The sequence below is a fragment of the Mastomys coucha genome, unplaced genomic scaffold (genome assembly GCF_008632895.1).
Source record: "Mastomys coucha isolate ucsf_1 unplaced genomic scaffold, UCSF_Mcou_1 pScaffold21, whole genome shotgun sequence".
In the NCBI taxonomy this organism is placed as follows: Eukaryota; Metazoa; Chordata; class Mammalia; order Rodentia; family Muridae; genus Mastomys; species Mastomys coucha.
This window is the reverse complement of record NW_022196904.1, coordinates 81,548,171-81,557,967: the sequence shown is the minus strand read 5'-3', so window position 1 is coordinate 81,557,967 and position 9,797 is coordinate 81,548,171. Positions and strand designations below refer to the sequence as shown.

Below are 9,797 nucleotides of genomic sequence, written 5' to 3'. Positions count from 1 at the left end.
GGTTGCAATGGAGGCCTAATCATCCCTCATCTCTTTCCCCAGCTGTAGAACTGTAATTTTCTAGGAGTCTCACAGGAAGTCCCATTACAGGAAAAGCCATGTGTCAACACTCTCACAATGCCTGTATTTTTACCTTATCAGATTGAAATCCTGACTAAGGCACCCCTAAAGTCATCCCATAATCCATTGTTATAAGATGGGAAAATAGAGAAGAAAGTGTCTTTTTTTTTTTTTTTCTCGAGACAGGGTTTCTCTGTGTAGCCCTGGCGGTCCTGGAACTCACTCTGTAGACCAGGCTGGCCTCAAACTCAGAAATCCGCCTGCCTCTGCCTCCCAATGCTGGGATTAAAGGCATGCGCTACCACCGCCTGGTAAGAAGAGAGTTTCTTTTCCCTTTCCTAAGTAACTTGAAAGACACCAAACATGTTTGTGGATAAGACAGTCATGGCTGTCTTTGAGAAGCCCACATCCAACCTTGGGTCAGTCTTATGCTTTCCTCACTCTTTCTAATACTCTACATGCGTAAGTAGATATTTAAAAATCTCTTCTCTGTAAACTTCAACGGTACCTGACCTATCCTGAAATTCTTTTCCAGGGCAGAGAAGAACCCTGTTCTGGGCATTAGGAGATGTTCAGTGACTCCAAGCTGCTACTGTTCTTTCAGGAAACTCAAGTTTAATACCCAGCATTCACATTGGGTAGCTCATGATTGCTCAGGGATCGGGCGCCCAGGAACACACACACACAATAATAATAATAATAATAATAATAATAATAATAATAATAATAATAATGATAAATATACTGGGCAGTGATGACATACATCTTTAATCCCAGCACTCTGAAGGCAGAGGCAGACAGATCTCTGAGTTCAAGGTTAGGTTGGGCTACAGAGTGAGTTCCGGGACAGAAAGGGCTACACAGACAAATCCTACCTTGAAAAAGCTAAAATAAATGAATAATAATAATAATAATAATAATAATAATAATAATAATAATAATAAATCAGAGAGAGAAAGAGAGAGAGAGTGGTCACATGTGAACATGGATCCTGGCTACAAGTGACTAGAAGTCACTGACTAGAATTCCTTAGGCCACTACAAGCAGTTGTCCAGGGCAGCAGTTTCCACTCACATACCACTGCTGCTGACTGATCCAAAGCTTTTTTGTTGTTTATATGAAATTTAAATTCAACTGAGTGTCTGTGTTTATTTTGGCAACTTCAGTCACAAGTTCTCACCCCAGCACTAACTTGGATAAGGAGGTTGTTATTTACCAGAATTATGCCTTTTAAGGCTCTGTCTTCATTAATTGGTCCATCTTCAAGCATTCCTAAGGAGAAAGAAAGCTGTCTTTTCTCCTTTCCAATAACGGCCTTGGCTTGGAGTCATGAACTGGGGGAGAAGCATCATGGCCCCTGGGGGGTTCCAGCTCAATCTCAAGTTTCCCACATCTGTCCAGGAACTTGCTCTCCTCTTCACTCAGGGTTGGATTGTGGGCATTCCCTTGACATCAGAGCATCACATGCTGTGCTTAGGTTTCTTTATTCCTGTTGCATCTTTCTTGAAATCAGTCTGTCCTCACAAACCTCCCTGCTGCTGCCCGCCACTGAAACAGAAGCCTGACCTCCTTTTGCAAACAACCTCTTTAGCCTCTTTCTTTTGGGTGCCTCTCAGTGCAGAAGGTTGTAAAGCCTGGATTTGTTCTTGTTGCAGTTATTTCGTGATTTGCTTACAGGAACATTTATTTCTTGGTTCTGCCTCCTCCATTCGACTTCTCTAGTCAGCTGTACCAATTGAATATGTCATCACCTGGGGCCTGGATTGCAGCACCCTACCTCTTTCAAGTCCCTGCATTTGTGTAATGCCCAGCAAACCTATCCTTATGTGGTATTCATTTCCCAAATGGGATTCTCTTATGAGACTGGCTGCAGTGAACCTATATTTTCTGTTGGACAAACCAGTAACCAGCTCTATGGCCCCACTCTCAAGACCCCAAACCCTATCTTCTTTCTCCCTGTCTGCCTTTCCTAGACCCACATTATCACATTTCTCTGGTCTTCTTTGCTGCTTCTAACTGTGCAGCCTGGTCATCCAATCTACTTTGAAAGCCCAACCCCTTCCCTTCTCTGGGTCAACTCCCATCTTTTCTCTTCTTCATACTCCAACCAGTAGATGAAATAATAGCCGATCTTGGGATGGAGCATGCCTTGTCAAAGGGAAGAACTCAAAAGACAAGAACAAGGGAAAAGTTCAGAAGTTTGGCTTACATAAGAGTGAAAAACTTCAGGGCCAAAGAGATGGCTCAGCGGTTAAGAGCACCAACTGCTCTTCCAAAGGTCCTGAATTCAAATCCCAGCAACCACATGGTGGCTCACAACCATTTGTCACAAGATCTGACTCCCTCTTCTGGAGTGTCTGAACACAGCTACAGTGTACTTACATATAATAATAAATAAATCTTTAAAAAAATTTAAAAAAGAGTGAAAAACTTCATGCCAAATTGCAATACAAAACAAAACAAGTGGATGTAGAAAAGCACAGCATTGTTGCAGTAAATATTATTTGGGAGATTCTACCCCACCTTAGATAATTTAATTTACAAATAAAAGATACAAAACTTTTATATTTATATTGAAGCACTAGAGTTTGGCAGATATCACCCCCTCCTCCAGATATCACCCCTCTATTACTTGCCATATTTCCCCTGGGCCACTCCTACTCCAGCTGGACAACCCTCATGCCCATGTGCTCACAATCTACTTACCATGGCACCTTTTCCCTTCTTCATCCTCTCTCTCCTTTGTGGTCTCTGCCTCAGACCCCAAGCCTGGGAACTGGAGCACCACCTACCTCGCTTCTGCTCAGCTACAGGCTGTAGGCATCTTTCTTAACCAACTGTGCATAACTTGAGGGGTAAAGTTTATACAGCAAAAGCTATTATACATGAGGATCTCCTCATCTTGGAGCAACCAGATCTTGGGGTACAGAATTTAGCATTGGAATACAAGCAGCATCAGACCAACCCACTACACAGCATGCAATAGACAAAGTTAATATTCTTTTTTAAATGTATTGTATTTATTTGTGTGTGTGTGTGTGTGTGTGTGTGTAGGTCAGAGGACAACTTTCAGGGGTGTTTGTGGGTTCTAGAGACTGAACTCATATTACCAGACTTGGTAATAATCATCCTTACCTGCTGAGCTATCTCTCTGGCCCGAATCTTATAATTATTAATTAATATAATTTGTAAATTAGTAAGAAAAAGATATCTCGCCCTTTTGGCTTTCTCAGCACCACCATGGCAGTGCCTGATGAAAGGCAGACAAGAAGGGAGCCAAGAAAAAAGTGGCTAATCTATTTTCCAAGAAAGAGTGGTATGATGTGAAAACTCAGGCTATCTTCAATATTAGAAACATTGGAATAACACTAGTCACAAGGACTGACGGAACCAAAGTTGTATCTGATGGCCTCAAGGATCATGCGTTTGAAGTGAGCCTTGCTGATATACAGAATGATCACGTTGCAGTTAGAAAATTCAAGCTAGTTACTGGGGAAGTTGATGGCAAAAACTACCTAACTAATTCCCATGGCATGACTTTTACCCAGGACAAAATGCGTTCCATGGTCAAAAAGTAGCAGACCATGACTGAAGCTCATGTGGATGTCAAGACAAGCAATCATTATTTGCTCCATCTTTCTGTGTTGGTTTCACTTAAAAAAAAAAAAAAAAGCAACAATCAGATACACAAGATGTCCCATGCATGCGACAGGATCCAGAAGAAGTCCGTGGAAATTATGACCAGAGAAGGGCAGAAAAATGGCTTGAAGGAAGTGGTTAATAAGTTGATTGCAGACAGCACTGGGAAAGACATAGAAAAGATTTGTCAGCCCAGACATAGAAAAGGTTTGTAACTTTTTCATGATGTTTTTGTCAGAAAAGTAAAGATGCTGAAGAAACCCAGGTCTGAATTGGGAAACTCACTGATCTCCATGCTGAAGGTGGTAGTTCTGGAAAAACAACTGCGGGTGAGACAGGTACTTAAGTTGAAGGAGCTGATGGATATGGACCACCAGTGCAAGAATCCATTTAAAAGCCAGGTTTTTATAGTGACAAATAAAAAAAGTCCTATTAGTGAATAACAAAGAAAAGATAAAAAGATATCTTAAAAGAAAATGATAACAAATGATACTTTGTTTAGAAACCTGTACCCATTCTCTGGGATATGTTTTTCTTTATCTTATCCATCCACCCACCCACCCACTCACCTACCCACCCACTCATCTATCTATCTATCTATCTATCTATCTATCTATCTATCTATCTATCTATTATCTATCTATCTATTGAGACAGGGTTTCACTAGTCCTGGATATCCCAGCTTTGTAGACTAGGCTGGCCCTGAATTTACAGAGATCCATCTGTCTCTGCCTCCTAAGTGTTGGGATTAAAGGCATGTGCCACCACCACTAGGCTTATTTTATCCTTTATATGGAAAAAAATCTATATTAAACTACCTTGGCTGGCAGCTGGAGAGACTGCTCAGTAGCTAAGTACAATTACTGCTCTTGTAGAGCATCTAGGTTTGGTGCCCAGTGCCCATTTCAGAGAGCTCAGAACCACTTGTAACTCCAGTTCCAGGGTATCCGACACCCTCTGACCTCTGGAGGCATCAGTACATACATGGTGCACATAAACTTGTGTACACATATACATAAATAAAAATAAGAAACTTTACAAAATCTTGAGCATGAATCTTTAATAGAACTCCAGAAAACTGTCTAGTCCTGAAATTCTTTGAAAGAAAAAAAGAAAGAAAGGAAAGAAGGAAGGAAGGAAGGAAGGAAGAAAGAAAGGAAGAAGAAAGAGGAAGGCTGGCAGATCTTACCGAGTGACACAAGGTAGAAGGCCCAGACTGTGGCATGATGACTAGTAGTAGAAAAAATGTAAATTAAAACAATGATCTTACCTTTTCTATTATTAAGTGAAAATTTTCTAGAAGGAAGATCGAAGTGTGAGCACAGAAGTTTTTAAGCATGCGTTTTAGCTAATGGTTTTTAATGTTTTTCTTGCACTTCTTTAAAATAGCCTATATGGACTCAGCAGACAAAGCACCTGGCCAGAACACTGGAAAAACAGGTGGGACTCTGTAATTGAAGCAGAGAAGGACAAGCTGGTTGCTAGATTAGCTGAGCTGGAGAGCTCCTGGTTCAGTGAAGAAGCCTGGCTCAGTAAACAAAACAGAGGGAAGTCAAGGCAGACACTCAAGTGTCAACATCAGGCCTCCCCAAGTATGTGCACACATGGGCACCTGCACACACATGTGTGGCAACATACATGGAAACATGATGACACACATATATACAAAAATTTAAAAATAACAAAATAACACATACTTACAAGTCTCATTACTTTCTTGTAAACTATTAACATTTTCTACAGTAAATATGTACTCTTTCTAAAATTGGAAGCATAAGTACATACATTTAAAAACTGGACACAAACTGAAGGAAAATGTGGAGGGAAGGAAAATGCATTTTAGTTATTTACCCAATTATTTGGGATTTTGAGACAGAGTCTCACTATATAGCTCAGGCTGCCCTGGAACTCAATATACACATTAGGTCTTAGCCTCTTGAATACCAGAATTAAATGTGCCACTGTGTCCAGCTGGAAAGTAATTTTATTATCCAGGTAGACCTGGTTTAGGAATCTCTAGTTGCCTCTAAGTAAGCTGTGATTAACTTCTCAACCTTGTAATCCTCACCTAAGGAAGTTAAGATTTAAAAAGAAAAAGGTAGCTAGGCAGTGGTGGCACACAACTTTAATCTGGCACTCCAAAGGTTTCTACACAGAGAAACCCTGTCTCAAAACCAAGACCAAAATCCAACCCCCCCTCAAAAAAAAAAAGAAAAGAAAAAGAAAGTAAAAATGTGCTATTACAGCCGGATGGTGGTGGTGCACACCTTTAATCCCAGCACTTGGGAGGCAGAGGCAGGTGGATTTCTGAGTTTGAGGCCAGCCTGGTCTACAGAGTGAGTTCCAGGACAGTCAGGACTATACAGAGAAATCCTGTCTTGAAAAAAAAAAAAAGCAAAAAAAAAAAATGTGCTGTTACAGTTCTTGACACTTTTAAAACATTCAAATGATTGCTTATTATTCTGTTACAGCCTCAGACAGCAAATGATTTTGTACCAGGCAGTGCTGGCACAAGCCTTTAATCCCAGCACTTGGGAGGCTGGGATTTTAAAAAACAAAAAACAAATGATTTTGTTCTTCTATTGTAGAAGGTGAACTATCTGATTGATGTTTGTTTGTTTGTTTGTTTTTGGAGACAGGGTTTCTCTACATAGCCCCAGCTGCCCTGGAACTCACTCTGTAGACCAGGGTGGCCTTGAACTCAGAAATCCAACTGCCTCTGCCTCCCAAGTGCTGGGATTAAAGGCGTGCGCCACCACCACCCGGCTTTTATATGATGTGTATATTTATTACTCTTCACTCCTTGCTCCCCTTTCCTTTTGTCTCCAAGTTGCAGCGTCTGCCTGTTTGTACCTCAGTTTGCCTTGTTTCTAATGGAACAGTCATTCCGAGGTTCTCCAGATAGATTTTTTTTTTTTCCCAAAACCCAGCTCTGGAAGCAGGCAGCCTCCTGGATTTACCTGAGCCTCCGGCAATCTGTGCATCCTGTCTTCTCACACTCGCCTGCTGCTTTGTTTGTATCTGGAAACCGTCTGTGCTTGGGATGCCTCCCATGCCCCACTGTACCCGAGTCTGTTTACTGTCCCCTTGTCAGCCACCCTGTTCTTTCCTCAGAAAGTCACAGTTCCTCAGAATGCTTCCTGCACGCCATACCCATCAGCCTTAGGCTACATTGATAGTGGTTTCTAGTCAGCAAATGTCTTCCCTTTGCTTTCTTCTCCTCACTCCTGCCTTTCCTCCACTCCTTTACCTCCTCTGAGAATTAAAATAATTATGCTTTCTTTCTCTGATATAACTTGTGTTTGCTTAAAAAAGTAGGCCAAGCAGCTCTTGTATATATGATCCAAAGACACTATACTGAACATAGGCCCTTTATCATCATAGAAACACAAGCTCAACATGTTTTGATGGCTCAGAGGATAATACACACTACATTATGATGTGATTATAAAACTAGTAACACTTCCTTTCTGGATCTCCATGATTAAAGATATGATAATGGGGTCTGGCAATAAAATGGGTTGGAATTCTGTCTCTAACACTATATAACCTTAAGCAATATACTTTAGTAGCAATGCCTGTATTAAGATGATCGAGTTTTACTGACAGTGGTGGTGCTTGCCTTTAATCCCAGCACTGGGGATTGGAGGTGAGAGTAAGTGGGAGGGGGAACAGAGACAGGTGGAGCTCCATTAGTTCCAGGCCAGCCTAGTCTACAGAGCAAGTTCCAGGACAACTAGGACTACATAGAGAAACCTGCCCTCAAAACAAACAAACAAACAAACAATAAAAGAAGAAAAAAAGAAGATCTTTTTATCATGAGATAAAATGCCTGTAAAGTCTATAAAATGTAGAATGGGTACAGGACGTTATCTAATGTAAAAGAAAGAATGATTTCTCCACTCCCTTTTCCATGGCACATTTGTTTCTTGGGAGACTTATAATCTACTGTGCAAAAATCCAAATGCTTATGTAACAGTAAACAATAAAAACTTATCAACTGTATAGCAAGCTCTGTATTAAAGAACTCACTAAAGACCATCTTATTTAACTTTCCTGAGATACCATTATAATTTCAACAGTGTAGAATCTCACAGTTGTCTAGATCCCACACAGTCCAGTAGTGATCTCTCTGCCCACAACCTCTGCACTATGCTGTTCCCATTCATGCCTTCTATACAGTAGGAGATCAGACCCAGTCACTCTTTTAAATCCCCTGAGTAACCTCATACATTCCCGTAAAAATCCCCTGATCTACAACTCTTTGATCAGAAGGCTGGCTTCTTTACCCATGATCTAAAACTGGGTTTATCTAATATAAAAAGTAATATGGGAGGAGTGGGGTACTTCTTAGTGTCAAAGGTCTGGTGTCTGTAAGGCCAGTGATTTCACAATAATAAATACCTCAGGGTATAATGAGAAAGACTTTAAGCCGGGCAGTGGTGTTGCATGCCTTTAATTCTAGCACTTGGGAGGCAGAGACAGGTGGATTTCTGAGTTTGAGGCCAGCCTGGTCTACAAAGTGAGTTCCAGGACAGCCAGGGCTATACAGAGAAACCCTGTCTCGAAAAACCAAAAAAAAAAAAAAAAAAAAAAAAAAAAAAAAAAAAAAAAAAAAAAAAAAGACTTTAGTAAAAAGCCTTCTCTACACTGCAAAGTCTCACTCGTAGATAATTTGGCAAGCTTTTTAAAATTTGTTTTATCATTACAATTTTACACCTGCCTTATGAATAAGTGTTATTTATAGGTCTAATTTATGATGGAGATACTGGGGCTCCTATGTGCTCAGTTTCCCAAGATTACCCTGGGAGTGACTTAGGATTTGAGCTGTGGGATGTTCAGAGCTGACGGTATTTCCACTGTCCTACTCCTAGCAATGGTTGTTTCTACAAGACTGTGGTAGGTGGCTTCTCTTCACCCTCGAGTACAAGCTCCTCACTGCAGACTTAGGGCTGCAGTTATGGACCAGGTATCCTGTGTGGGTTCTGAACTATCTTTGGAAACATTCAGGAGCACTGTGTTCCTAATAAGGAGGAGCAACCCTGGACAGCTGGTTTCTCTTAGCTCATTTAGAGTGAGCCTTCAGAACACCAGGTGATTAGCTCTGACTTGAAGCCAAGGTTAAGAAGCAGAGAACACTTGGTTCTAGCCAGTCTGCAGCTCTAGCTATCAAAATTCATGATGTCTAAGTCATCAAGTCCAGGGCGTTAGTACCTTTCAGTTCCAGTTAAGATAAAAAAGGCAGCGTAGACTCGAGAGCAGAGGCAGGCAAGAAAGAAAGTCAGGATATTTACTCTCTTGCCTTTCTCCCCAGGGCCACATCCTGATGGTGTAGTTCCTCAACCAAAATCAGAGTCTCTTGAGGCAACCAAACACCTCTCACTTTGATTCAGAAACTCTTAATCCCAGTCTCCCAGTAGGCCTAAACTTGCCAGCAATGTGATAGCCACGAGCCTGAGGGTATTGCACTGCACCTGTAGAACTCACTGTAGTAATAGTTCCTTTGTAGACACTTTCCTCTGTTTTCCATTGGATTCTCACTGTTACAATTTCTAATAATCATTTTTTTTTCTCCATCTTTGAGAACAGAATGTGAACTTTTAGCTGGGCTCATGGCTACCCAACCTTGAAGAGAAACCAAATAATCTTCCCCACACCTGACAGAAACCTCATTTCCACACTGCCTGGTATTTAGTCAGGGCCAAGTATGCAGAACTGGTGCTTGTCTTTTCTTGCATCTGTTTAGTTTCATTTAATTAAATTCTATTGAGACAAAGTTTCACAATGTAAGCAAGCTGCTTTTAAAACCCCATTCCTCCTGCTCCGGTCTCTAGAGTTTGGGGATTACCAGCATATGGCTGCCATACCTGTATCACCTTTTAAAGGTCCAGCTATGAGGGTGATGATGTTGATTTCTGGAGCTTGGCTGCCATCGAGGAGCATGGGGACTAAAGCTTCCATCCAACCAGGATGGTGGGTGGGAAGTTAGAGGGGATTTGAGTCTCTGCCATAAGTACCTTCCAAGACTTCCTGGTGGTGGTGGTGGTCTGCTTTTTCCTTCCGTCTTCCTTCTTTCTTTTTTCTTTTTTCCTTTTTTT

At 41.2% G+C, this 9,797-nt stretch overlaps 1 pseudogene; it reads left to right on the top strand.

Moving 5' to 3' along the window:
• Nucleotides 1-353: 353 nt before the first annotated feature.
• On the top strand, nt 354-4,093 carry LOC116101292 (annotated as a pseudogene).
• Nucleotides 4,094-9,797: the final 5,704 nt, after the last annotated feature.